Source organism: Engystomops pustulosus, chromosome 8, assembly GCF_040894005.1.
Source record: "Engystomops pustulosus chromosome 8, aEngPut4.maternal, whole genome shotgun sequence".
Lineage (NCBI taxonomy): Eukaryota > Metazoa > Chordata > Amphibia > Anura > Leptodactylidae > Engystomops > Engystomops pustulosus.
The window spans coordinates 22,872,990-22,897,976 of record NC_092418.1 but is presented as its reverse complement, the minus strand read 5'-3'; the positions used below and the strand labels follow the sequence as shown (position 1 = coordinate 22,897,976).

The 24,987-nt window shown below is 47.1% G+C and overlaps 1 long non-coding RNA gene across 1 annotated transcript in view; it reads left to right on the top strand.

Annotated features, from left to right (window-relative positions):
- Positions 1-2,517: 2,517 nt before the first annotated feature.
- The window catches only part of LOC140076037 (uncharacterized), a 34,118-nt gene continuing 11,648 nt past the window's right edge, over positions 2,518-24,987 (top strand). The window contains exon 1 of the long non-coding RNA XR_011849502.1: positions 2,518-2,663. This is a non-coding gene — a long non-coding RNA (uncharacterized lncRNA). The remainder of the gene's footprint in view (positions 2,664-24,987) is intronic.

Here is a 24,987-nt window from a genome sequence, read left to right as displayed (position 1 = left end):
ACTACCCCCATCCAGTGAGGAACACTACCGCCATCCAGTGAGGAACACTACCGCCATCCAGTGAGGATCACTACCCCCATCCAGTGAGGAACACTACCCCCATCCAGTGTGGAACCCTAACCCCATCCAGTGAGGAACACTACCCCCATCCAATGTGGAACACTACCGCCATCCAGTGAGGATCACTACCCCCATCCAGTGAGGAACACTACCCCCATCCAGTGTGAAACACTAACCCCATCCAGTGTGGAACACTACCCCCATCCAGTGTGGAACACTACCCCCATACAGCATACCTCCCAACATTTGTGAAAGGGAAAGAGGGACAAAACGCTACGCGTGCCGCGGCGATCCCCCTAAGCCACACCCCCCAATCACTCCCTGGCCACGCACCAAATTTTAGCCATATTATAATAATAAAAATCATCTCAATAAAAAAAAAAAAAAAATATCCTCATTGGGATTTGAACCCAGAACCTGCAGTGTCCATGTACTATAATGTCACAGTGCCCCAACCAACTGAGCTATAATCTCAGCAATTAACAAGGTGCAGAATTTTGGTAACTAAGAACTATGACTACTGTTACACTGTGACACAGATTTAATGCTTTGGTATATAGAGAGGGATCTTCTCAGAGATTATTATTGTAATTATTGAGACTATTATTATTATTATGGAGATTATTATTATTGAGATGATTATTATTATTTTTTCTATTATTAATAATTGTCTCCATAATAATAAAAATAATAAAATTTATAATAATAATAATAGTCTCAATAATTACAATAATAATCTCTGAGAAGATCCCTCTCTATATATCAGTGCATTAGTCTGTGTCACAGTGTAAATGGCAGATAACACTTCTTAGTTACCAGAAATCCTCAGCTCTGTATCACTGGGCTTATAGCTCAGTTAGTTAAGCTCCAGTCTGCAGTGCAGAGGGTCCCAGGTTTGAATCTCAGCCTGGCCAAAAGTTTATTTAATTTAATTAAATAAAGAGCTTGTGTCTGGGGAAGCCCTGGAGACCATATATGGACAGATGCTGATCTGACCTGATGACGTGGTCCCTGCTCTCTCAGCTAAGCCGACACTTCTCTGAAAAGGATTCCCTGCCCGATGTCTGCTCTGGGGAACCCTAGGAGATGCAGTGACCATATATGGACAGATGGTGATCTGACCTGATGAGTGGTCCCTGCTCTCAGCTAAGCCGACACTTCTCTGAAAAGGATTCCCTCCCGATGTCTGCTCTGGGGAACCCTAGGAGATGCAGTGACCATATATGGACAGATGCTGATCTGACCTGATGACGTGGTCCCTGCTCTCTCAGCTAAGCCGATACTTCTCTGAAAAGGATTCCCTCCCGATGTCTGCTCTGGGGAACCCTAGGAGATGCAGTGACCATATATGGACAGATGCTGATCTGACCTGATGACGTGGTCCCTGCTCTCTCTGCTAAGCCGACACTTCTCTGAAAAGGATTCCCTCCCGATGTCTGCTCTGGGGAACCCTAGGAGATGCAGTGACCATATATGGACAGATGCTGATCTGACCTGATGACGTGGTCCCTGCTCTCTCAGCTAAGCCGACACTTCTCTGAAAAGGATTCCCTGCCCGATGTCTACTCTGGGGAACCCTAGGAGATGCAGTGACCATATATGGACAGATGCTGATCTGAAGCTGATGACGTGGTCCCTGCTCTCCGCTAAGCCCGACACTTCTCTGAAAAGGATTCCCTGCCCGATGTCTGTAGAAGCCATTCTGTACTGTGAGTTCAGGCTTTCAAAGTATTTACTATGCGGACACAGCGGGACCTGGGGGGAAAATCCGTGACAATCTCACAGCTGCCCGTGACGCGGGGCAGAGGTACGAAAAACGGGAAAGTCCCGTCAAAATCGGGACGGTTGGGAGCAATGCATACAGTGTGGAACACTACCCCCATCCACTGAGGAACACTACCGCCATACAGTGAGTGTGGGTGCACTGAATTACAAAGTTACATGGAATCAGGCAGGTGAATTTTCGATCAAATGTCCCTATATGACAGCCGTCTGTGGCCATATATATATATCTCCCTTGGTCCTGAGCTCTGGGCACCTGTGCCATGATATCAGTGAGGGCAGTGTAGTGCACCCCAGGGTCACTGGCAGCATGGCACAGCAACAAGACAAGAGATCTGGGCCAAGGGCAGTTTATATGTGGCCATGGGAAGCTGTCATACAGGGCAGTTTGGGACACTAAACAATAAGGACCTATAGTTGTTTAGTGTCCCAAAGCTGCCTGCCTGCTGCCTGTGCCATATACACAGAGCAGCTCCTGCCTCCTCCTGCTGCACTTATCTTTACAGGCTGCTGTAGGCTCCTGCAGTTCTGTCTCTCTGCTAGTGTTTCCGGGCTGCAGGGGAGGAGGGGGAGGGAGTAAGAGAGTGTAAGGCAGCACTATTGAGCACAGAGCAGCCTACAGTGAAAGATATCACTGGAGCACTCGGCGATCGGCAGCTTTTCCTGCTGGCCGAAGCTTCATTGATTCAAGATATAGACAGGGGAGGTGGTGCGCGTGCCCATGGAGAGGTCTCTGCGTGCCCTCCGTGGAACGTGTGCCATAGGTTCGCCACCACTGCCCTATGAAATCACAGGAAGCAACTATCCCCACCAAAATGGCAGTGAGTATACATTGTGGCTGGTAATGCGCTATGGCTTCAGCATTTAAATGTCACTGAGCTTCGGGTCTGGTTGCTGCAACCGGATAGGATTTTCAAATTTGGGTCCGGCCAAACTTAGCCAGACCCAAATCAATTAGGGTCTGCACATCCATTGTTAGGGAATCTTCTGATACTTCCATATAGGTATAAAGACTCTGGAGTCTTGTAAAGGCCATCAATTACCATCGGCTGAATGACTTACATGTGATTACGGCTGCGCCTCTGATCAATTTGGTATTACTTTAAATGGGACCTGACACTTAGTAAAAACTACTTAAAGGACAACTACCACCAGGATGAAGGATTGTAAACCCAGCACACTGACATACTGGTGTGTGGCCCCTCTGGCAGGATCTGTTCTTCTTTAAGCTTCTTATGCCCTGGTTTTTACAAAGAAAGGCTTTTTAAATTATGCAAATGAGCCTGAGGGGCTCTGGGCTCCATAAGTGTTAATGTAACCTGGAGTCCCTCAGGCTCATTTGCACTAAATGAAAATACTTTTTTTAAAAAAAATTTGTGTATAGTAAGCTAATGAAGAGCAGATCCTGCCAGAGAGGTACAATGTGTCAGTGGGGCAGATTTATTTACCCGGTCCGTTCGCGATCCAGCGGCGCGTTCTCTGCGGTGGTTTCGGGTCCAGCCGGGATTCATCAAGGTAGTTCCTCCGCCGTCCACCAGGTGGCACTGCTGCGCTGAAGTTCCCCGGAGGCACGCTGGAATGCCCTGAAATTCACCGGCCTATACCTGGTGAAGGTAAGTGTAATTTTCGCGACACATTTTTTTCTTAAATGCGGCGGTTTTTCCGAATCCGTGGGGTTTTCGTTCGGCCACACCCCCCGATTTCCGTCACGTGCATGCCAGCGCCGATGCGCCACAATCCGATCGCGTGCGCCAAAATCCCGGGGCAATTCAGGTACAATCGGCGCAAATCGGAAATATTCGGGTAACACGTCGGGAAAACGCGAATCGGGCCCTTAGTAAATGACCCCCTGTGTGTTTGGTTTACAATCCTTCATCCTGGTGGTAGATGTCCTTTAAAGGAAATCGGGGATTGTAAACCAAGCACACTGACACATTGGGGCAGATTTATCAAGTGTCTGAAAGTCAGAATATTTCCAATTGCCCATGGCAACCAATCACAGCTCCCCTTTAAAATATTTATGAGCACTGGTGAAATGAAAGCTGAGCTGTGATTGGTTGCCATGGGCAACTGGAAATATTCTGACTTTCAGACTGCTTGATAAATCTGCCCCATTGTTGTGTGTAGCTCTCTGGCATGATCTGTTCTTCTTTTAGCTTCTTATGGGTTTTGTTTTTTAAAAAGGCTTTTAAAATTATGCAAATGAGCCGGAGGGACTCCAGGGTCCATAGGTGTTAATGGAGCCTCTAAGAATTTTTAAAGCCTTTTTTTATTAAAACCAAGGGCATAAGAAGCAGAAGAGCAGATCCTGCCAGAGGCGGCACACACCAATATGCCAGGTGCTTGGTTTACAATCCCTGATCCTAGTGTAAGATGTCCTGTAATCATACCTCATGTAATTACAGAAGTGCCCCTGATCAATTCGCTGTTTGTTTCATTAAAAGTATGGGCCAAAAAAGTTTGTATGTGATTTACCATATACTGTATACTCGAGTATAAGCAAAATTTGTATGATCAAAATATTTGTGCTGATAAACCTAACTCGGCTTATAGTCAAGTCAATAAAAAAAATTAACACTGTGCTCACCTTTCCCACACCCCCCGTAGATCCTCTTCTTGCTTCCGATGCTCCGGTGCCTCTTCGGGTCCTTCGGGTCCTCTTCGGGTCCCTTCTCGATGGCCTCATTGTGTGTGCCAGCTGTGCCGGCTGTGCACTAAGACCCAAAGAGGAGCCGAATGACCCGAAGAGAAGCCGAAGAAGACCAAAGGACTTGAAGAGGATCCGAAGCAAGGAGAGGACCTATGGGGGGTGTCGGAAAGGTGATTACAGAGTTAATTTGTTTTTTATTAAAAGCTTGGCATACTTGGGGTAGGTTCTGGCAGGCTATATACTACAGGGGCTAGAAGGCTATAAACTACAGGGGCTAGCAGGCTATATACTACAAGGGCTGGAAGGCTATATACTACAGGGGGCTGGAATTCTATATACTACAGGGGCTGGCAGGCTATAAACTACAGGGGCTGGCAGGCTATAAACTACAGGGGCTAGAAGGCTATAAACTACAGGGGCTGGCAGGCTATATACTACAAGGGCTGGAATTCTATATACTACAGGGGCTGGCAGGCTATATACTACAGGGTCTAGCAGGAAATATACTACAAGGCCTGGCAGGCTATATACTACAGGAGCCTGCAGGCTATATACTACAGGGGGATGGAATTCTATATACTACAAGGGCTGGCAGGCTATATACTACAGGGGCTGGCACGCTATATACTACAGGGGCTAAAAGTCTATATACTACAGGGGCTAGAAGTCTATATACTACAGAGGCTAGCAGGCTATATACTACAAGGGCTGGCAGGCTATATACTACAGGGGCCTGCAGACTATATACTACAGGAGGATGGAATTCTATATACTACAGGGGCTGGCAGGCTATATACAACAGGGGCTGGTAGGCTATATACTACAGGGGCTAAAAGTCTATATACTACAGGGGCTAAAAGTCTATATACTACAGGGGCTAGAAGTCTATATACTACAGAGGCTAGCAGGCTATATACTACAAGGGCTGGCAGGCTATATACAACAGGGGCTGGCAGACTATATACAACAGGGGCTGGCAGGCTATATACTGGGGCGACTGTGACCAATGCATTTCCCACCCTCTGCTTATACTCGAGTCAATGGGGCACATTTTTTTACCCGGTCCAGTCGCGATCCAGCAGCGCGTTCTCCGATGAGGATTCAGGTCTGCCGGAATTCACTAAGGTCGTGTGCCCAATATCCAGCATGTGTCGCTGCTGCGCCAAGGTCCGCCGGAGTTCACCTTCTTCTTCCCGGTGAACGTAAGGGCCTGATCTTGCGACACAAATTCTTTTTTAAATTCCACGTTTTTTCCGAATCCGTCGGGTTGTCCGACGGCCACCTACCCCGCCCCCCCCACCCAATATCTGTCGCCAAAATACGATCACGTGCGCCAAAATCCCGGGGCAATTTGGCGCAAATTGGAAATCGTTGGGAAACCCGACGTAAGTGCGCGATTCGGACCCTTAGTAAATGAGCCCCAATAGGTTTTCCAATTTTTTTGTGGTAAAATTAGGTACCTCGGCTTATACTCGGGACAGCTTATACTCGAATATATACAGCACATTTATATTTTCTGGTTGTCATTTCTATTGAACAGGTGGACGGATTTTAAAAAAAAAATTCAAATTGATCAGGGACAACTGCAAACAAGATGGCTGCGTCCACACGCCGCCATCTTTAAAGGGCAATCACACGCGGTCGGTGCTACTAATATGCAGCAAACCCTACGCTCGCCCTGTGTGGCCTCTTCATACAGCATTAGCAGCTCCGCATCGTACCATTATGGGGGAGGGCACTAAGGGTTCAGGGTAAATATACCCAGGCTACTTGTAACACTAACACTGTCCCAAAAAATCTACATTTTGGATATCTTCCAATATTTTGTATTTAGTTTTTTGTATTTTTATTTTGACCATTGATAACTTTTACCTTCTGCATCGTCTCTTCCTACAACTCTGTATTATGCCGTTCCTCCTGGGTTTTACCAGTTGAGGGGGTGTGTCCCTACACAGTCCAATCAGTGCTGACCAAGAAAGTGGTCACACCCACTTGTCAGTTTAGTTTTAAAAACTCACCTTCTGTATCGTCTCTTCCTACAACACTGACTTGTGCCGTCCCTCCTGGGTTTTACCAGTTGAGGGGGTGTGTCCCTATACAGTCCAATCAGTGCTGACCAAGAAAGTGGTCACACCCACGTGTCAGTTTCGTTTTAAAAACTCACCTTCTGTATCGTCTCTTGCTACAACACTGTCTTGTGCCGTCCCTCCTGGGTTTTACCAGTTGAGGGTGTGTGTCCCTACACAGTCCAATCAGGGCTGAACAAGAAAGTGGTCACACCCAGTTGTCAGTTTTTAGTTTTAAAAATTCAGTTAGGAATATCCGAGGAATAGAACGACACTGAATTATACAAGAAGATGCTCCGGAACTGTCGTAAAAGTTTTTCCGGCCTGAAACTTTTCTCCCGAAGCGCTTGCGTCTCTCTGTGCCGTTATTCAGATCGGCTATACCGCTCGACTAACAAACACTTGCGTTGGTTCTGTTTGTTACTGTAGAGAAATATTAGTCCTCAGATCTAAGCAGACTCGACAGGCAATAACATTGCTGAATTTATAGGACTGGCTGCAGCGGCAGAACAAAGCCTAGAAAATAATATACCCGAATATACAGCTCTGACTGCCATAAATATCCCTATTACTTCCACCAGGCTGAGAAATGCCCCGAGTCATGATGCATTGCTGATACCTCTGCTATTTAGGGGATAGACACAACAACCCACTGCAACAAATACTCAGCTCAAGAAGGGGAGAGGGCGAGGACAGGTCTGCAGAATATTCATTTCCTTACTGGTATCACAAGCCGAGCATCAGAATACTTACAGGAAGCCATAAACCTGCGAGATACAGAGGGGGTCGTATATCTGAAGAATTGCTTTCCGTTCCGCTCGCTTTTTTTATGTGTTTATGGTTCTGTTTTGCTCATATTTTATAAATTGGAGGAATAAACAAAAAAAAAACAATGAAAAATTTAGTTACAAAAATAATGATAGTTCCTCTAATTCGGAATTTGATGGTCCGGGTTTTACTTTCATTAAAAGCAATATTCTCCCTTCATTTAAAGGAAATCTCCCATCAAAATCCATCATGATAAAGCAGAGACACTTACTCATAGATCCGGGCATAGTGACTGCGGTAATCTTCTTATATGTGTTATCCATTGTCTTCTTCCTTCTAACATCAACTTTTATGCTAATTGCTAATGAGTCAGACAGGTTTGGGGAGTGCTATCAGAGCTCCTTTGTGCTGCAGCTTCACAGGCTGTTACACTGTGCAGAAGGTCTTCCCCTCCAACTGTGTGTTGAAACTTGCTCTGCTCCAGTGAGATTACATCAAGCAGAGGGAGGGAGGGATGCTAAGGGAGCCCCTCAGGCTCATTTACATAATTTTAAAAGCATTTTTTTTTAAACCAGGGCATAAGAAGCTTAAAGAAGAGCGTATCCTACCAGAGGGGGCACACACCAGCATGTCGGTGTGTTTGGTTTACAATCCTTCATCGTGGTGGTAGAATTCTGCAACACCCTCGCCGATGCAAGGCAGAGCTGTGTTTGCGAATACGTCCCACCATGTAGCTTGCAGCCTGTGTAGGGTCTACTCAGCCCCACAGCATGTCACTACATCACACTACATAGTCCTTATAGGACACAGGGGAACATTGCAGTGGTAGATCCTGCCTGGTAAGGCAGGAGTTAATTGTTTTATGTGATGTCATATGTGTCAGCCAATCACATGTATTGCATCCTGTCTCTGTGAGCTGAGAGGTAATTGGAGGAGCAGCCACCACCTGACCAGTGGGAGTAACAAAACCCCTGGCCAGGAATGTTCTAGAGAAGACTCTTAGAGGACTTCCAGTCAGACCAGAGAGTCTGAACAAGTTAGACAGAGAGAGAGGAAAGGGGTATCATCCTACCTTCAAGGGTGATACCTGAAGCAATCCAGGACAAGCTGAAGCATCCTTCCAGGACACAGCTACCTCCCAGCCTGCCCTTGCATCCAGGCTGGTGATCTACATCCTGTGGCTCCCTCCAAATACCTCTCCAGTACTCCACCATCTTGTTAAAGGCACGTTGCTGATGTTCCTGTCGGTTCCAATAAAGAACTGTAAGTGTTTCTGTTCAACCTCTGCCTCCGTCTGGTCCCTGCTACTCCGGCTGTCACCATCACGGGCACCCTGTCCACCACACAGAGACTCATACTCTAGACACCAAAGGGTTGCCCCAGGGAGATCCGCTATAGCAGCCTCTCCCTCATCATTTCTTGCCAACACCACCCTGCTGGAGACCTGCCAGGCTGTAGGACAGCCCTCCGGTTCCCCATACCAAGCACCGTGACACAAGCGTGCTTAGGCCGCAACCGCCAGCCACTCAGGTACTGCGGGCCCAGGCTGCCTCCAGGCCCCGAGAAAAGGCTAGGCCCCGGTGGGGGATGTTGCAATTCCTTTTAGGCAGAAAGCTTAATGATTACTAACATGTTTGCATAAGGCAATAGGCTAAGTGGTTTTCAAAACCTTACATAAGGCATTTAGCATGGTGGTTACACATCTCTAAATGAATACACAGTTTTTGCCCTTTTTCGCTTTTGACAGAGCCATAGAGGTAGTAATTTATGGTCAGAATATCACATAGTCACAGTTGTTTGTAGCTTAACTCTAAGGCTACATGCACACTGCCGTGGCAGGCCGCACTGTAGCACGGGGGGCACACGGCCACGCGCGCAGGGAGAGGAGGAGGAGGTGAGCGCAGCTCACCCCGCCCCTCTCCATAGGAACATATGGGCCACGGCGCCGTAATACGGGAAAAGATAGATGTCCTATCTTTTCCCGGGCTACGGAGCGGTTCGGTGCCACACGTGTGCGGCACCATACCGCTCCTGTACGATGCCGCCAGCCCATAGAAGTGTATGGGGGACGTATATCGGCCGTATATACGTCCCCCATACATGTGTGTGAATGCAGCCTAAGTCTGTATTTTCATTCAATGTATCTGTTAAACAGTAAAGGAACTTAACTGCTCAGCACCAGAGGTAAGGGCATTACTAGATCCTGGACACCCTAAGGCCATTTTACTGTAAAAAAAACCATGTTCATAGCTCCCAACCGTCCCAATTTTGCAGGGAAAGTCCCGTTTTTCTTACCTCTGCCTCGCGTCACGGGCAGCTGTCAGATTGTCACGGATTTTCCCTCCAGGTCCCGCATCCAGGGAAAAGATAGGACGTCCCGCATAGTAAATACTTATTAAAGCCAGAACTCATAGTACTGAATGGCTTCTACAGACATCGGGCAGGGAATCCTTCTGAGAGAGGTGTCAGTTTAGCGGAGAGCAGGGACCACGTCATCAGGCTCAGATCAGCATCTGTCCATATATGGTCACTACATCTCCTAGGGTTCCCCAGAGCAGACATCAGGCAGGGAATCCTTTTCAGAGAAGTGTCGGCTTAGCGGAGAGCAGGGACCACGTCATCAGGTCAGATCAGCATCTGTCCTTATATGGTCTCCAGGGCTTCCCCAGACACAAGCTCTTTATTTAATTAAATTAAATACATTTTTGCCCAGACTGAGATCCGAACCCTAGACCCTCTGCAGTAGAGATATGAGCCCAGTGATACATATCTAAGGATTTTTGGTAACTAAGAACTGTTATCTGCCACTGTTACACTGTGACACAGACTTAATGCACTGATAGAGAGGGATCTTCTCAGAGATTATTATTGTAATTATTGAGACTATTATTATTATTATAAATTTTATTATTTTTATTATTATGGAGACGATTATTAATAACAGTAAAAATAATAATAATCATCTCCATAATAATAATAATCTCAATAATTACAATAATCTCTGAGAAGATTCCTCTCTATATACCAGGGCATTAAATCTGTGTCACAGTGTAACAGTCGCAGTAACAGTTCTTAGTTAACAAAAATTCTTGAACTAGATAATCACAGAGATCATAGCTCAGCAGATAGAGGTTCTGTGTCATTTTTGTTCATGGACACTGCAGGTTCTAATCCCAGTCAGGATAACATTTTTTTTTTTTTTTAGATGATTTTTATTATTATAATATGGCTAAAATTTGGGGCGTGGCGTGCCGCCATTTTGTCCCTCTTTCCCTTTCACAAATGTTGGGAGGTATGCATGTGATGGTTCACTCATGGGCCTTCAGATCACTTAAAGGAAACCTACCACTACGAATCTACCTATTCAGTGGTATGTGCATATAATATATGTAAGGATATTCCTTTTTAATCAGGGTAATATGCAAATTTTATAAAGAGGCTACTGGAGTAGCTGGAGGTGGGGCTACAGGGGTAGGCTACTCCACGCCCCAGTAGCCTACTTGATCCTCCTACCAGGCACCTTCAGCGCGCAGCTAGAAGGAGCTGTGCGCACTCGTCCGTGAAGCTGAAGTTCTGTGCATGCTCAGTAGCTTCGGCTTTGGAGCCCAGGTCACACAGTCGCTGGCCTGTGTTTTGCACATGCACAGGACTCCAGCTTCGCGGACGAGTGCACGCAGCTCCTGCGCGCTGAAGATGTCTGGGTAGGAGGATCAGAGAGGCTACTGGGGCATGGAGTAGCCACCCCCTGTGACCCCACCTCCAGCTACTCTACGCCCCAGTAGCCTCTTTAATCAGGGTAATATGCAAATTTTCTAAAGATTAGAAAAGATCAATGGGAGTAAAGGATTAGCCCTAAAAAAGGGCTCTCCTTACCTATGTTAGATGCACTTACCACCGGATCTACCTTAATAGGTAGATCCGTAGTGGTAGGTTTCCTTTAAGAACTAGCCACCACCTGTGTTATATAGTAGCACATAGCACCATAGTGGATGAGATTTTACTAACAGATTAGTAGTAGTAGTAGCAGTAGTATACCTAGTTCTAAGGGGCTTTGTACTTGAAGAAATGCTGTAGGCCATCATTCTGCAAATCATTGCCCCATTTGCAAGCTGCAGAGGTCCATCTAGGCAGTCAAGGTCCGGAATGGGTTAAGACTATTCTAATTTCATCCAATTTGACAAATTGTTAAAAATGTCTTCATAACCCTCAAGCTTGACCTTAAGATTGAGGAGTAGATAGGCGCAGTTGGGACCAGACAACGCTCTAAAAACCTTCATCCAGCAAGGTCTATTCACATTCAGAAGATGTAACCGTGTCAACCTGGAAGTCTCGGAGTTTGTAAAAGAAATTTAAGGGAAAATGAAAAAATGGCTCTGAAAAATGTACGAGAACATCACTCAGCGCTTCCCAATTTTACTAGATGTATAGAAAATAGATGGCAGAGCGGTGGCAGTGCCCTCAGGAATTGTATGCATTAGATGAGAATGTCCATTGTTACACTGTCTGGAAGGTGGGGTTAGATGACCTACTGCCCGATTCCGGCTCGACCACTGACCACATTCAGAAGTGTTCATATGCATTCATTACAATGCTAATGGAAAGTTGTCCTCATAATTCATGTTCTGAAGGCTACAGAGGTGGAAGGTGATGGCCCAAAAGCCAGTGACATAAGAGACAAAAAGTGATGCAGATCTTGGATGAGGGGTCTAGGAGAGCCTAGTTATAGGACTCTCACTGTCAATCACTGTGTGCGGGCGGAGTAATCAGGACTCTCACTGTCAATCACTGTGTGCGGGCGGAGTAATCAGGACTCTCACTGTCAATCACTGTGTGTGGGCGGGGTAACCAGGACTCTCACTGCCAATCACTGTGTGTGGGCGGGGTAACCAGGACTCTCATTGCCAATCACTGTGTGTGGGTGGGGTAATCAGTACTCTCGTCAATCACTGTGTGTGGGCAGGGTAATCAGTACTCTTGTCAATTACTGTATGTGGGCGGGGTAACCAGGACTCTCACTGTCAATCACTGTGTGTGGGTGGGGCAATCAGGACTCTCACTGTCAATCACTGTGTGTGGGCAGAGTAATCAGGACTCTTACTGCCAATCACTTTATGGGGGCGGGGTAATTGGGACTCTTACTGCCAATCACATTTTGTGGGGGTCATCAGGACTCTCACTGTCAATCAATTTATGTGGGCGGGGTAATCAGGACTCTTACTGCCAATCACTTTATGTGGGCGGGATAATAGGGACTCTTACTGCCAATCACTTTATGTGGGCGGGGTAACCAAGACTCTTACTGCCAATCACTTTATGTGGGCGAGATAATCGTGACTCTTACTGCCAATCACTTTATGTGGGCGGGGTAATCAGTGTTAATCAGTGTGGGACCCTTATTGTATCTCCTAGGAGTCCTGTTATCATTTACACTGCTTTTTACTTGGAAATCCTCCTGTAAATCATATATCCTCTATGTATAGTCATTTGATGAGGGCAAGAACCAAAAAAAAATCTATTTACTGTTTATTTTTGTTTTAAACAAATGCAGGGGGCGCAGTGCCCCAAGCGTCGCTCACCCGATGGCCAAATTACATGTACTGCCGCCTCGGCCATTTCCAGCCCCTCTCGGAGATGTAATGTAATGGAGCCAATTTATGTTGTCAGAGGCTGTTTCTGTCTCTATCAAAGTGGAAGATTCTTCCTGTAAATGCTGACGGTGGGTTTTCACCTCCCAGACACTCAAGAAATGCATCACTGGGTGAATCCTCGGCCATGTAATTTGTGTCATTGTCACCACACAATGACAAATTGCTCTTTGATGTTAAACTTCCGAGTAACAGCTTCTTAGTGCACTTACAGCGAGGGGTCGTCAGCGGCCATTTCACGCCTCAGGAAAGATCCGCTCTTATATTGGGTTTTTTGTTTTCTGTTGATCCAGAAGCAATAAAAAAAAATGCAAAAATACATAATTTTTGGGAGCCACTGATAAGAATAGTCACCCATGGAACTAGTCCTGAGGAATTGGCTGCATTGTTTTCCGGGAATTTATTGTTTTTTTTCTCTTCCGAGCTCCTGTCTCTTCCATGTGTATTTTCCAGATAAATAAAGAAATTTTATAGAGCTGGTGTTCAAGGCGGCAGAATGCAATCTCTCCAGCTCTGAGTCCAGGCCACTGGTGTTTGCTGACTATATTGCTTCTATATAAGACAAGCCATGAAAAAAATGGTCTTTTATTGCCTGACTCTTTGTGCCTTGGAACTCAGCCGGGTGTATTAATCAAACAAAAATCTCTTCATTGTTTGTGGCCTCCTGTTGCTTCTCCATATTACATTCACCAACTTAACCCTGCACCAATTATAGATAGATACAGGAGGGAGAGCGGATAGATAGAGAGATAGATAGATATGAGATAGATAGATAGATAGATAGATAGATAGATATGAGATGGATAGATAGATATGACATAGATAGATAGATATGACATAGATAGATAGATAGATAGATAGGTGGATAGATAGATACGAGATAGATATGAGATAGATAGATAGATAGATAGATATTAGATAGATATGAGATAGATAGATATGAGATAGATAGATATGAGATAGATATGAGATAGATAGAAGAAGTGTAAAGCTCCTGGCACCGTGGCACCTCCCTAGATGAAGAAGTGTAAAGCCCCTGGCACTGTGACACCTCCCTAGATGAAGAAGTGTAAAGCTCCTGGCACTGTGGCACCTCCCTAGATGAAGAAGTGTAAAGCCCCTGGCACTGTGGCACCTCCCTAGATGAAGAAGTGTAAAGCTCCTGGCACCGTGGCACCTCCCTAGATGAAGAAGTGTAAAGCCCCTGGCACTGTGGCACCTCCCTAGATGAAGAAATGTAAAGCCCCTGGCACTGTGGCACCTCCCTAGATGAAGAAATGTAAAGCCCCCGGCACTGTGGCACCTCCCTAGATGAAGAAGTGTAAAGCCCCTGGCACTGTGACACCTCCCTAGATGAAGAAGTGTAAAGCCCCTGGCACTGTGGCACCTCCCTAGATGAAGAAGTGTAAAGCCCCCGGCACTGTGGCACCTCCTTAGATGAAGAAGTGTAAAGCCCCTGGCACTGTGGCACCTCCCTAGATGAAGAAGTGTAAAGCTCCTGGCACCGTGGCACCTCCCTAGATGAAGAAGTGTAAAGCCCCTGGCACTGTGGCACCTCCCTAGATGAAGAAGTGTAAAGCCCCTGGCACTGTGGCACCTCCCTAGATGAAGAAGTGTAAAGCTCCTGGCACCGTGGCACCTCCCTAGATGAACAAGTGTAAAGCCCCTGGCACTGTGGCACCTCCCTAGATGAAGAAATGTAAAGCCCCTGGCACTGTGGCACCTCCCTAGATGAAGAAATGTAAAGCCCCCGGCACTGTGGCACCTCCCTAGATGAAGAAGTGTAAAGCCCCTGGCACTGTGGCACCTCCCTAGATGAAGAAGTGTAAAGCTCCTGGCACCGTGGCACCTCCCTAGATGAAGAAGTGTAAAGCCCCTGGCACTGTGACACCTCCCTAGATGAAGAAGTGTAAAGCTCCTGGCACTGTGGCACCTCCCTCGATGAAGAAGTGTAAAGCCCCTGGCACTGTGGCACCTCCCTAGATGAAGAAGTGTAAAGCTCCTGGCACCGTGGCACCTCCCTAGATGAAGAAGTGTAAAGCCCCTGGCACTGTGGCACCTCCCTAGATGAAGAAATGTAAAGCCCCTGGCACTGTGGCACCTCCCTAGATGAAGAAATGTAAAGCCCCCGGCACTGTGGCACCTCCCTAGATGAAGAAGTGTAAAGCCCCTGGCACTGTGACACCTCCCTAGATGAAGAAGTGTAAAGCCCCTGGCACTGTGGCACCTCCCTAGATGAAGAAGTGTAAAGCCCCCGGCACTGTGGCACCTCCTTAGATGAAGAAGTGTAAAGCCCCTGGCACTGTGGCACCTCCCTAGATGAAGAAGTGTAAAGCTCCTGGCACAGTGGCACCTCCCTAGATGAAGAAGTGTAAAGCCCCTGGCACTGTGGCACCTCCCTAGATGAAGAAGTGTAAAGCCCCTGGCACTGTGGCACCTCCCTAGATAAAGAAGTGTAAAGCTCCTGGCACCGTGGCACCTCCCTAGATGAAGAAGTGTAAAGCTCCTGGCACCGTGGCACCTCCCTAGATGAAGAAGTGTAAAGCCCCTGGCACTGTGGCACCTCCCTAGATGAAGAAATGTAAAGCCCCTGGCACTGTGGCACCTCCCTAGATGAAGAAATGTAAAGCCCCCGGCACTGTGGCACCTCCCTAGATGAAGAAGTGTAAAGCCCCTGGCACTGTGGCACCTCCCTAGATGAAGAAGTGTAAAGCTCCTGGCACCGTGGCACCTCCCTAGATGAAGAAGTGTAAAGCCCCTGGCACTGTGACACCTCCCTAGATGAAGAAGTGTAAAGCTCCTGGCACTGTGGCACCTCCCTAGATGAAGAAGTGTAAAGCCCCTGGCACTGTGGCACCTCCCTAGATGAAGAAGTGTAAAGCTCCTGGCACCGTGGCACCTCCCTAGATGAAGAAGTGTAAAGCCCCTGACACTGTGACACCTCCCTAGATTAAGAAGTGTAAAGCCCCTGGCACTGTGGCACCTCCCTAGATGAAGAAGTGTAAAGCTCCTGGCACCGTGGCACCTCCCTAGATGAAGAAGTGTAAAGCCCCTGGCACTGTGGCACCTCCCTAGATGAAGAAATGTAAAGCCCCTGGCACTGTGGCACCTCCCTAGATGAAGAAATGTAAAGCCCCCGGCTCTGTGGCACCTCCCTAGATGAAGAAGTGTAAAGCCCCTGGCACTGTGACACCTCCCTAGATGAAGAAGTGTAAAGCCCCTGGCACTGTGGCACCTCCCTAGATGAAGAAGTGTAAAGCCCCCGGCACTGTGGCACCTCCTTAGATGAAGAAGTGTAAAGCTCCTGGCACCGTGGCACCTCCCTAGATGAAGAAGTGTAAAGCCCCTGGCACCGTGGCACCTCCCTAGATGAAGAAGTGTAAAGCCCCTGGCACTGTGGCACCTCCCTAGATGAAGAAGTGTAAAGCTCCTGGCACCGTGGCACCTCCCTAGATGAAGAAGTGTAAAGCCCCTGACACTGTGGCACCTCCCTAGATAAAGAAATGTAAAGCCCCTGGCACTGTGGCACCTCCCTAGATGAAGAAATGTAAAGCCCATGGCACTGTGGCACCTCCCTAGATGAAGAAGTGTAATGCCCCTGGCACTGTGGCACCTCCCTAGATGAAGAAGTGTAAAGCCCCTGGCACTGTGGCACCTCCCTAGATGAAGAAGTGTAAAGCCCCTGGCACTGTGGCACCTCCCTAGATGAAGAAGTGTAAAGCCCCTGGCACTGTGGCACCTCCCTAGATGAAGAAATGTAAAGCCCCTGGCACTGTGGCACCTCCCTAGATGAAGAAGTGTAAAGCCCCTGGCACTGTGGCACCTCCCTAGATGAAGAAGTGTAAAGCTCCTGGCACCGTGGCACCTCCCTAGATGAAGAAGTGTAAAGCCACTGACACTGTGACACCTCCCTAGATGAAGAAGTGTAAAGCCCCTGGCACTGTGGCACCTCCCTAGATGAAGAAATGTAAAGCCCCTGGCACTGTGGCACCTCCCTAGATGAAGAAATGTAAAGCTTACGGCACTGTGGCACCTCCCTAGATGAAGAAGTGTAAAGCCCCTGGCACTGTGGCACCTCCCTAGATGAAGAAGTGTAAAGCCCCTGGTACTGTGGCACCTCCCTAGATGAAGAAGTGTAAAACCCATGGCACTGTGGCACCTCCCTGGATGAAGAAATGTAAAGCCCCCGGTACTGTGGCACCTCCCTAGATGAAGAAGTGTAAAGCCCCCGGCACTGTGGCACCTCCCTAGATGAAGAAGTGTAAAGCCCCTGGCACTGTGGCACCTCCCTAGATGAAGAAGTGTAAAGCCCCCGGCACTGTGGCACCTCCCTAGATGAAGAAGTGTAAAGCCCCTGGCACTGTGGCACCTCCCTAGATGAAGAAGTGTAAAGCCCCTGGCACTGTGGCACCTCCCTAGATGAAGAAGTGTAAAACCCCTGGTACTGTGGCAAATCCCTAGATGAAGAAGTGTAAAGCCCCCGGCACTGTGGCACCTCCCTAGATGAAGAAGTGTAAAGCCCCTGGCACTGTGGCACCTACCTAGATGAAGAAGTGTAAAGCCCCTGGCACTGTGGCACCTCCCTAGATGAAGAAGTGTAAAGCCCCTGGCACTGTGGCACCTCCCTAGATGAAGAAGTGTAATTCCCCTGGCACTGTGGCACCTCCCTAGATGAAGAAGTGTAAAGCCCCTGGTACTGTGGCACCTCCCTAGATGAAGAAGTGTAAAGCCCCTGGCACCGTGGCACCTCCCTAGATGAAGAAGTGTAAAGCCCCTGGCACCGTGGCACCTCCCTAGATGAAGAAGTGTAAAGCCCATGGCACTGTGGCACCTCCCTAGATGAAGAAGTGTAATGCCCCTGGCACTGTGGCACCTCCCTAGATGAAGAAGTGTAAAGCCCCTGGCACTGTGGCACCTCCCTAGATGAAGAACTGTAAAGCCCCCGGCACTGTGGCACCTCCCTAGATGAAGAAGTGTAAAGCCCCTGGCACTGTGGCACCTCCCTAGATGAAGAAGTGTAAAGCCCCTGGCACTGTGGCACCTCCCTAGATGAAGAAGTGTAAAACCCCTGGTACTGTGGCAAATCCCTAGATGAAGAAGTGTAAAGCCCCCGGCACTGTGGCACCTCCCTAGATGAAGAAGTGTAAAGCCCCTGGCACTGTGGCACCTACCTAGATGAAGAAGTGTAAAGCCCCTGGCACTGTGGCACCTCCCTAGATGAAGAAGTGTAAAGCCCCTGGCACTGTGGCACCTCCCTAGATGAAGAAGTGTAAAGCCCCTGGCACTGTGGCACCTCCCTAGATGAAGAAGTGTAAAGCCCCTGGTACTGTGGCACCTCCCTAGATGAAGAAGTGTAAAGCCCCTGGCACTGTGGCACCTCCCTAGATGAAGAAGTGTAAAGCCCCTGGCACCGTGGCACCTCCCTAGATGAAGAAGTGTAAAGCCCCTGGCACCGTGGCACCTCCCTAGATGAAGAAGTGTAAAGCCCATGGCACTGTGGCACCTCCCTAGATGAAGAAGTGTAATGCCCCTGGCACTGTGGCACCTCCCTAGATGAAGAAGTGTAAAGCCCCTGGCACTGTGGCACCTCCCTAGATGAAGAAGTGTAAAGCCCCTGGCACTGTGGCACCTCCCTAGATGAAGAAGTGTAAAGCCCCTGGCACTGTGGCACCTCCCTAGATGAAGAAATGTAAAGCCCCTGGCACTGTGGCACCTCCCTAGATGAAGAAGTGTAAAGCCCCTGGCACTGTGGCACCTCCCTAGATGAAGAAGTGTAAAGCTCCTGGCACCGTGGCACCTCCCTAGATGAAGAAGTGTAAAGCCCCTGACACTGTGACACCTCCCTAGATGAAGAAGTGTAAAGCCCCTGGCACTGTGGCACCTCCCTAGATGAAGAAATGTAAAGCCCCTGGCACTGTGGCACCTCCCTAGATGAAGAAATGTAAAGCCCCCGGCACTGTGGCACCTCCCTAGATGAAGAAGTGTAAAGCCCCTGGCACTGTGGCACCTCCCTAGATGAAGAAGTGTAAAGCCCCTGGTACTGTGGCACCTCCCTAGATGAAGAAGTGTAAAACCCCTGGCACTGTGGCACCTCCCTAGATGAAGAAATGTAAAGCCCCCGGTACTGTGGCACCTCCCTAGATGAAGAAGTGTAAAGCCCCCGGCACTGTGGCACCTCCCTAGATGAAGAAGTGTAAAGCCCCTGGCACTGTGGCACCTCCCTAGATGAAGAAGTGTAAAGCCCCCGGCACTGTGGCACCTCCCTAGATGAAGAAGTGTAAAGCCCCTGGCACTGTGGCACCTCCCTAGATGAAGAAGTGTAAAGCCCCTGGCACTGTGGCACCTCCCTAGATGAAGAAGTGTAAAACCCCTGGTACTGTGGCAAATCCCTAGATGAAGAAGTGTAAAGCCCCCGGCACTGTGGCACCTCCCTAGATGAAGAAGTGTAAAGCCCCTGGCACTGTGGCACCTACCTAGATGAAGAAGTGTAAAGCCCCTGGCACTGTGGCACCTCCCTAGATGAAGAAGTGTAAAGCCCCTGGCACTGTGGCACCTCCCTAGATGAAGAAGTGTAAAGCCCCTGGTACTGTGGCACCTCCCTAGATGAAGAAGTGTAAAGCCCCTGGCACTGTGGCACCTCCCTAGATGAAGAAGTGTAAAGCCCCTGGCACCGTGGCACCTCCCTAGATGAAGAAGTGTAAAGCCCCTGGCACCGTGGCACCTCCCTAGATGAAGAAGTGTAAAGCCCATGGCACTGTGGCACCTCCCTAGATGAAGAAGTGTAATGCCCCTGGCACTGTGGCACCTCCCTAGATGAAGAAGTGTAAAGCCCCTGGCACTGTGGCACCTCCCTAGATGAAGAAGTGTAAAGCCCCTGGCACTGTGGCACCTCCCTTGATATGGATTGAAAAGAAACATTGACGAGAGATTTTAACGCAAGATTGTCAACCCATACAAACCGTTGGTGTCTGAATGAAAAGGGACTGTATGGTAGGATACCCAGGAAGACCCCACTTCTTACATAGAAACATAAAAAGCCGGGCTGGAGTTTGTCAAAACTTACCTGAGAAAGCCTAAAACGTTTTGGGAGAATGTTCTCTGGTCAGATGAGACAAAAGTAGAGCTTTTTGGGAAAAGGCATCAACATAGAGTTTACAGGAGAAAAAGGAGACCTTCAAAGAAAAGAACACGGTCCCTACAGTCAGACATGGCGGAGGTTCCCTGATGTTTTGGGGTTGCTTTGCTGCCTCTGGCACTGGACTGCTTGACCGTGTGCAGGGCATCATGAAGTCTGAAGACTACCAACTAATTTTGCAGCATAATGTAGGGCCCAGTTTGAGAAAGCTGGGTCTCCCTCAGAGGTCATTGGTCTTCCAGCAGGACAATGACCCAAAACACACTTCAAAAAGCACTAGCAAATGGTTCGAGAGAAAGCACTGGAGACTTGTAAAGTGGCAGCAATGAGTCCAGACCTGAATCCCATAGATCACCTGTGGAGAGATCTCACAATGGCCGTTTGGAGAAGGCACCTTCACATCTCAGGGACCTGGAGCAGTGGCCAAAGAAGAATGGTCTAACCTTCCAGCAGAGCTTATAAGAAACTCATTGATGGTTACCGGAAGCAGTTGTTTGCAGTTATTTTATCTAAAGGCTGTGCTACCAAGTATTAGGCTGAGGGTGCCAATACTTTTGTCCGGCCCATTTTTGGTGTTTTGTGTAAAATGATCTAAGATTTGACTTTTTTTCATTCGCTTTTGTGTTTCACTGCAAGCAAAATAAAGATATTAATACCAAAGAATTTGTGATTGCAATCACTTTCTGGAAGAAAACGAGTATTATCTGACAGAATTGCAGAGGTGCCAATACTTTTGACCAGCACTGTAGATAGAAGACAGATAGCTAGATAATAAGCAGGGGCGCTGTGCTCCATAGCCTCAGTCAGACTAATGAGGGAGACGCACATTTAGTAAGCGCTGCCTGCGGGGCGCTGCTGCTGCGGCTGCATTATTACAATATATTCCACTTGGTGGATGATTATGGCGCGGCTGTGCCTCTGTTTATTTGTCTTTATCTCAATCTTCCTTTATTACTTTTTATGTAAATTCCGGATACACAGAGAGCATAATCATTGTCAGGATGGAAGAAAAACTCTCCCCGATACAGAGCCTCCAGATATTTATGCTACGTTGTGTCCGTGCAGATGGAGACGGAGGGTGCGGCCCAGGAAAATAGAAAAGCCGACCCCCCGCCGGAGAAAGCGCGGCCGTACAACACAAAATTACCGCTGTTAATCATGCAAACAAAGCGTTGTGCACAAATAATGCGTCATGTGATCCAAGGAGACATAAATCACGGAACGGGAAACTTCTCCAGACACTTCTTCACCTGCTGTTACCAGAGCGGATTCTTAAAGGGAAACTTCAGATGTAGCTAAACTGCCGGGACTGAGAAGCTACAATGATGACCGACTGAGAAACCTTGATCAGATCCAAATACAACGAAAACATTAATATTAACCCACACAATGTGCACAAAATGCTTGTATTTTGCATCAGATTTTGTAGCCGTAACACAGCGGGCACACATCATACTGCCATACCGCCCCTCTCCATAGTAATATATGGCGGACATTCCATATGTGCTGGACTGCCGGCAATGCCGTATATACGTCAGCCTTATACTCGTCTTCCATACATGTATGTGAATGTAGCCTATTAGGAAACCTCATAAGGGGTTGGTTGAGCTAAAAGATACCGCCCGCACCATCGTCTACTGGCAGAATGGGAATCCAAATAAAGTCATCGGAAAAACCCCAGGATGAAAGTGCAGATCTATTTTCATAGTACAGGCCCTTCTTGAACTTGTACAATGTATCAACCACCACAAGAACATGTAGAATATATCAAGAACTACATGAAGATGTAGAATGTATCAACTATCACAAGAACTTGTACAATGGGGGTCATTTATCTTAGGCTACATTCACACTAATATGTTCCCGCTGTACTGTAGCGCTGCTCACCCCCGCCTCTCTCCATAGAGAAACATGGGGAACGGCACCATATTCCAGGGAAAGATAGGACATGTCCTATCTTTCTCCCAGCTACAGAACGGTACGGTGCCGCATGTATGCCGTGCACCCATTGGCGTCTATGGGGGACGTATATATATGTATTTGCGCAATTTTTCACGCCTTTTACCAGCAATACGCCAGAGTTCTCCGTGTAGCAGTATCCTGGTTTGCGCCTAATTTGTCTTTGTACGTCTCCTGACCTATTTAACATCGATTTGCCCCTGTAAGGGGTCAAATAATTGTGCAATCACAGGGCATGTCCTGATCTTGCTTAGCAAAGGTAATGGAGTGATTGGCGCCTTTTTAAAATTTGTGCCTTATAAAAGCGCTAAATTTTCAACATTTTTGGCACAAAAAACTCCAAATGAAGCCAAACTTAAGGAGAACTTAGAAAATTGAAAGCAATGACTTCAGACATTTGTGCAACATTTTTACGAAATTTGTAACAAATGTCTCAAAAAGATATCTTAAAAAAAAAAACATTTAACACAAGGAAAAAGTGAGATTGATAAATTACCAGAGTAAAAGATGGAAAAAAGACTAGGCAAAAGCTAGCCAAAACAAACTGAGATAAGATAAACTACCCCTATTGTGTCCTAACACTAAACAGACTTCCCAATTTTGCCTACCTGATTGTCCCACAAACCCTAAGGGTAAGAAACAACTGGTCAACATTCCTTTCCTGGGTCAAATTGCAAAACAAGGCGACAAAGACAAAAAAAACAAACACAGAAGAATACAGGCGGTCCCCTACTTAAGAACGCCCGACTTACAGACGACCCCTAGTTACAAACGGACCTCTGGATTTTGGTAATTTACTGTACTTTAGTCCTAGGCTACAATAAACAGCTATAACAGTTATAAATGATGCCTGCAATGAAGCTTTATTGTTAATCCTGGTTCTTATGACAACCCAACATTTTTAAAATACAATTGTGACAGAGTCCCCAAAAATTCTGGCTGGGGCTACAATTATAAAGTATACAGTTCTGACTTACATACAAATTCAACTTAAGAACAAACCTACAGACCCTATCTTGTATGTAACCCGGGGACTGCCTGTAATCACCATAGCCAGGGCACAATAATGATGACAACACAGTACAAAATCACAAGGCAGAAGGATAGTCTAAATACAAGCAGAAGGTCAGAATACAGAGATCAGAGAAAATTATACCAGGAAACCAGGAGCTTATAGAAAATTGGGTCTATAGCAAGCACAGAGTACTGACCAGGTAGAGCTTATAACAGAATCATGGTTCCGGTCCAGGTTATACGTGACTGCGAGGAGACATGTTAGAAGGACTGAAGTCATCATGATCATGGTCATAATAGGTCTCCATTACCGCTGACATCATCCAATCAGCCAATTTCTAACATGGAAAGGAAGAGGTGATGACATCTTATGGGCTTTCGGGCTTCAGTACCAGAACTCCTACCGTCATCTCCTAAGAATTTATTGTCATATAAAGTTTTTTCCGTTCTCCTAAAAGTAACTGCAGATAATTGCAAAGAAAAACACAACTATAGATGTTTAATTATGGAGAAATAGGAAAATTGGTGAAGATGAAACGTTTAATTATGGGGGCGAGAAAATGAAATATTGCGGCGCTGTGACAGGTACCAGATGTAGCGCGCTTGTTTCTGCTCCGATAACTAAGGTGTCAGCACTTGTAGAAATGGAGGTGATGGGAACGTGAGGTCAGGTGATAGGACATGGCGGCTCCGGGTTACTTTACATATGAAGCAGTCAGCTGTCTTGTAGGGAATTACGGAGAGCGCTTCCATCCTGTACATAGAGACGGGGCAGAATATATTACACACCTCTCAGCGTTACGCCAAGTACAGAACACATCAAGAGCTTTTCTGGAGGAGCGGGAACACGCTGAACAGATGTCTTTATCTCCAGCATAGCAATTACATGGGACTGTCAATCCCATGGCCTGGAAATCACAGCACTTAACTATTGCCTGCTCAGCCGGAGAGAAGAAGAACCTGAGGACCTCTATTCATGAAGGTGTCAGATCCCGACACATCTTACTCTAGTGTGTGCGCGTCTTCTGGCATCTCCATAAGTCAGTCTCCTGCCGTATGCACAGGACTGGAATAAAGACTTCGGCGCTGCAAAGACTACGGAGCTGGTTGTGGTGGTCCATGGTGGCCTATATGTAAGGACAGCTTCATGTCTGTGTGGGCCTTTGATCAAAGGAGGCGCAAATTACATCTGCTAAGTCTCGAAGCAAAATGCAGATATGGGCACAGCACAGTACTAATACTCCTATCCTGTATATATCAGCACAGTATTACTACTCCTATCTTGTATATATCAGTACAGCACAGTACTACTACTCCTATCTTGTATATATAGGCACAGCACAGTACTACTACTCCTATCCTGCATATATCAGCACAGTACTACTCCTCCTATCCTGTATATATGGGCACAGCACATTACTACCACTCATATCCTGTATATATGGGCACAGCACAGTACTACTACTCCTATCCTGTATATATGGGCACAGCGCAGCACTACTATTCTTATCCTGTATATATGGGCACAGCACAGTACTACTACTCCTATCCTGTATATATGGGAACAGCACAGTACTACTACTCCTATCCTGTATATGTGGTTACAGCACAGTACTACTAATCCTATCCAGTATATATGGGAACAGCACAGTACTACTACTCCTATCCTGTATATATGGGCACTGTACAGTACTACTACTATTATCCTGTATATATGGACACAGCACAGTACTACTACTCCTATCCTGTATATATGGGCACTGCACTGTACTACTACTCTTATCCTGTATATATGGACACAGCACAGTACTACTACTCCTATCCTGTATATATGGACACAGCACAGTACTACTACTCCTATCCTGTATACATGGGCACAGCACAGTACTACTACTCCTATCCTGTATA